This window comes from Tachypleus tridentatus, chromosome 9 (assembly GCF_004210375.1).
Source record: "Tachypleus tridentatus isolate NWPU-2018 chromosome 9, ASM421037v1, whole genome shotgun sequence".
Lineage (NCBI taxonomy): Eukaryota > Metazoa > Arthropoda > Merostomata > Xiphosura > Limulidae > Tachypleus > Tachypleus tridentatus.
This window is the reverse complement of record NC_134833.1, coordinates 24,688,124-24,693,831: the sequence shown is the minus strand read 5'-3', so window position 1 is coordinate 24,693,831 and position 5,708 is coordinate 24,688,124.

Below are 5,708 nucleotides of genomic sequence, written 5' to 3'. Positions count from 1 at the left end.
TCAACCCCAGGTCCTAACCGGGCCCGACGTTCCTTAGCTTCGGGAATCGGACGAAAACCGGCTTTTTTTCTTTCTTTTTTTTATTTACAAACCTCTTCAAAAGGCCACATGATCACATATATTACATACAAAGAAGTACAAAAATCAGAAACACTTATATACAATTGAATGCACCTTATACTGTGTGTTATTGCTCATATCAAAGACACATAATAATGCAACATTGTGAACAAGAACGAATTAGTTTAGAATAAAATTGATAAAGAATTTACGTCATTACGAATAACTTACCTGGAATAATCAAAACTTATTTTCTTTCTTAACTGAAGTTTATGAAATGAAAACAGATTTAAATTGGTATTTTTTTCTAAACAAATTTTCCCAACAGTCATTATACAATATTTAGCTTGTCACAAACAGCTTGTAGGCTGTTATCGTTTCTTAATCCATCTAGGCAGCCCTTTACCAGTATTTGCCGTTTCTGATTCATTGGTTTTGATTTTTGAATGATAAAGGAAATAGTGTCGAAAACTGTCGTCTATATTGGTTGAATATGGCAATATAAATGTCTCTTGTTTCAGTGTCTTTACCACAAAGTGTACGTATGCCAGTATGATGTTTTTGCATATGAACAAGTTTATTGTTCGTCATTAAAGCATTGTGATAAAATAAATAATCCACATCAGTAAAGACAAAACCTTTAAATGAGCGAAAATTATATTTATGTATTTTTTCTTGTTATTATCTATTAAAATATCTTTACAAGCATTAATTTCTTCAGCAGCGGGAAAGGAGTTTTGTTATATTAAATTAATTAGTTTTTTAACAGGAAGATCATTTAAGTGAATAACATTCTCGCCATCTGAGTCATACACCTCAAAAATAAATTATGTCGTACCTGTAATTTGGGGAATCTCTCTTCGACTAACTCTTTCCATTCTTCTGGATTAGCATCATACAACTTTTTGTAATGCTCTCTGACTTGAACAGGTATCACACTTTCAGATACATCCTGTCATGACTCGATAATAGTTTTTAAGATAAGCCAGCGAGGGGCAAATTCGTAAGTGAAGTACCTTAAGCGAATTAGACCCGCGCTAATAAAATTTTTATTATAGAATGTACTTATTCCGATAGTGGGAACAAAAATATTGAGAAACAGTGGTCACCGGAAAACAATTTCTGTGTTATTTGGGAAGATTCGACGACATCTAACGAGCGTTTTATATCACTCTAATACTTAACAATAAAATGTAGGAACATTCATCATGTGTCGTGGGAGTATGTCACAATACCACACATCGTGCCCAAGATTTAAATCACCATACTTTCCTAAAAGATGGGCAAATAGGATAGAGATGAAAATATGTTATAATCTGCTGATCTGAAGAACCATTTTAACCTAAACGCCACCTTTTTCATCTTGACGTGTTAACTTGGGACCACCTTTGTCTTTTGAAGAAACCAAAATTTTATAACGCACTTTATGTACTCCACCATCCCATATAAACCATAAAATAACGTCTTTAATTGTGAGATAAATCCTGTTTTCTATCGGCAAGACCATCAGATAATACCAAATAGTGCTGGAAGCTTACGAATTCACAACCATAATTTTGCCTTTCAATGACAGACTCCGATTTCTCCAAGCAACCAATATGTGTGTTATTCTCTGACACAACACCTCCCAGTTCAGATCATGCATTTCTGCCGCATTTCTGAATACCCAAAACTTTTGAAGGGCTATTTCTAATAGTCAATTTACCAATTTTTACTTCCTGGTTATCAGCTAATGAGCCCAACCACATACCTTTACTTTTTCCCAGTTTACTTTGCTTCCAGATGCTCGTTCATAATCGTTACACGTTTATTGTATGGCAGTAAGAGAGTCAGACTGTTATCTGAGTATCGTCAGCATGCATGTATACCAGTGAAGTCGAACAGTTATAATTGTATTTGAGAGAAATACCGTGAATTTGTGGGTTATGTTCCGATATCATTACATTTAACGAGACCAGTGAGGTTGGTTTAACATAATCTTATCAAGTTGCAATAATTGGTACCGTATCCCATCCGAGAAAGAACTGCAAACATGTATGAATGATCAACTCTATCAAATGCTTGCATTTGATCAACAGAGACTAGAATACCACCCTCGCCCTCCGAATCCAAATATTCCATAATAGAACGTAACTTCAGTGGAGTGGTAATGATATCTCTACCAGGAACACAGCATGTTTGATCTACAGAAACGACATTAGCAATAACACGTGACAAACACGGGATAGAATTTTGTAGAAGAGACAGCAACGTTTTGGGTCTTCAGGTTTGTAATCTAGTATCGTCGCCTCCCTCAGGGAGCAAAACTATTAACCCTTTTCTGAAAATTGGTAGTCGCTGGCTTTGTGAGTACGTCTGATTTAACGACATTATCGTCCACAATAAGAGGCATAAAAATCTGGAAACATTCTGTGGTGAAGCCATCGAGACCGGGAGATTACCATTCTTCATTCCTTTCAATGCATTTAATACTTCCTCCAATGAAATGGGAGCTTCGCAAAGTTCTCGATCGACGGAAGACAACTTTTTAGTTAATTTAAACACGAATGTAAACATAAAGTCTCTGTCATATATCGTTGCATTCATACAAGTTCTGGTAATAAGAATATACACAGTTTTGAGCTTCTAGTTTGGCATGTTTACTGGTAACAAATAAATACCACTAAATAACTGAATGTACCAAGCAGTTATGTCTTTTGTTATAAGTTTTACTGCGTTTACTTCTTTCTATCAGTAATTCAATATTTCTAGTATGGTTTACATTCTCTAATAATTTATAATTAAATAACCACACACCAGGCCCTTGCGGAGCACGAGAAAAAGTAACTGTACATTCAACTATATTATGATCACTGTAAGGAAATGGAACATGGCCAATTTTCATAAAGTGGGATAGACTTTGTAAGACACCAGTATTTTATCTATACGAGACTGATACAAATTACCACAGATTATTCTGGACCAGGTGAATTCGCGGTTAGTTGGAAAACTATAACGGTAAAGATCAGCTATATCAAATGAATTGAGAACTTCATGTCATACTGTTCGGGATCTGTCATTAATGTGATGAGATGGGTTTTATCTAACCTTTCGTTTAAAACACAATTGAAATCGCCCATTATAATGAAAAAATCAGAAGGTATAAATTGAAAAATGAACAGCGTTCTGTAGACGAATTTGGTGCATAGTTGTTAACAACTCTAAAATGTTTAGTACTGAAAGTGAATGATAAAACTATTTTACGACCTACTACACTAATATGATAATTAATATCACTAATATCTAGACCTCTGCATATACAAATTGCAACACCTTTTCTATCTCACCAGTATTGTCAGAGATAACATCCTTTCCCCACTGTAATTTAACTTGATCAACAAAAGCATCATACCAAAATGTTTGCTGTAAGCAAATATATTTTCTCTTTTTAATGAAGGTTATAATCAGTGATGTCGAGAAACCCACTTGTTGAGAAATTGATATGCAAAAACGGCTCGTTTGGGTTGAGAAAATATTTTACATAGAAGAGCGAACAACGTTTCGACCTTCTTCGGTCATCGTCAGGTTCACAAAGAAAGAGGTAACTCTTTCTCTAAACCTGACGATGACCGAAGAAGGTCGAAACGTTGTTCGCTCTTCTATGTAAAATATTTTCTCAACCCAAACGAGCCGTTTTTGCATATCAATTAATGAAGGTTAAAACTTCTTCTAGCTTAAAGATATCAGATAACCCATTAACATTAACAGTGCATAATTTTGGAAAATTACATTGTGTTACTAATATCTTTCTGGTTATGTTTCCTGCTATTCTTCTTGAGACATATCTGTTTTACTTTTGTATTTTATTGTTATTTTCATCAATCGATAGCCTTTTTCGTGTTGCATTCGCGTAGTCCGTAACATTATCTTCTTTTTCACTTTCGGAAGAAATTATAAAGAGAAACGACGCTTTCAACGTGGTATGAACGATGACAATTTAATTTTGTTTGTTATTGGGCGTTTTAAGTATTTCCCTAAAATAAAATCGTCGTAACAGCCTAAAATTTCCTAGTTGTGAAATATAAGAGATGCTTTAGCAATTCACTGTTACTGGAGGACGCTGGAAAGTGTAGCCTGAGTCCTAATAACTCTGGTTTGCGTTACACATCCCCGGAAGTACACGATTGTCATTTCGAGGGGTGGAAACTGTCGCACACAGGCGTGTATCATTGACATGGAACACTTAATTGTTCAATTAGGCCTCTGAGAACTATCTCAAACTCTTTTAGTCACAAGTTGGGGTGTAGTATTCTTTATATTTCTTTCCTACTTTCACAAAATTTGGTATTTTACTCTCGTTACACAGCCCTAGATCCCATCACTTACAGATGTGTGTGCAGAATTTAGTTTTTACACAAGCTTGTATCAGGAGTAGAATTATTTATTACATTCAATGTTCACTTTGTTTTATTGGGCATTTGGCTTCACACACTAATTTACCTGTGTTTAATAATGTGTATTTTGATTTCGATCAGAAGTCGTGGGTGCTCACCTCCTCCTACCTTTCGACAAAATAGAATTAAACGCTTGTTACTTTCAAGTGAGAGCGCCTCAAAAGTTGCTGTTTTCTCTTTCGCTAAAGAAATGGATGGATATTGATCAAAGTACATTGCAAAACAAAGGGACAATTCCCTGACATTATAGAAACAGAATGAGTAAAGGAACAGGGTATGTGCTTCAAATTTCAACAGTTACTATCGAAGCACCTGTCACACTCGGTTACTACTGTTCGCGAGTAGGAAACGTGCCACGTACTAAGTTCCTACTCATCTGAATATATTTGCTTCACGTTTTACTTTTACTGCTATAGTTTCAATTTTGCTTTAACTGTTTGTAAGTTTTTTCTACTCACCTTTTTGTTTTACAACTGATTAGCAAAGACTCTTGTCGTTATTGGGAAGCTAATTTTCAAAGGCACATACACATAAAATATATACGTACACGCATTTGTTTTTAAAATGAGGTGTGCAATCGTCGGTGTCTTCTACTGAAGTCTCTCTGTTGGTTATATTTCTAGAGCAAGTAATTTGACAATAACTTATTGATCATTATGTAAGGAAACTCGTTAGTTTAGTCGCGTCAGCTTTTCTGTGTAGCAGACTGACCCTCGAAAGTTTCTTTTCCGTTGCTTTTTCTCAGGCAAAACATGCACGAGCGAGACAAGTTTGTGAAATAGGAACACGTTTTAAATTCCGTCTGTATAGGACTGACTCAGATTGATGTGGGCTGGATCTACTTGTTAAGAGAGTTTCTGTTTTGTAGATCTCGCACCCCTTTGTGCATTACGAAGATCGAAGAACCACCCGCGAAGATAGTTTATTTCTTTTCTTTCCAATATATACGTCTGAACGGAAGGGTTTGGTTAAAAGTGAAGTTGTACGTGGCTCAACCACCTGCTTGGAGCTGCTACTTTTCTTAACGATCGCAGGAAATGATGGTTTGAATTCCGTTTTGTTCGCTAAAGCCTCTGGTCAAGAATACGTTTCGGAAGCGTGTTTAATTAACTGACTTGATGACTTTCGTTCGTTACTTGCATGGATTTTTCCTCTATAGCTGATGGAAAATTAGATTAGTTCCCACGACAAAAATGTCTTCCCAAGAGTTTACCA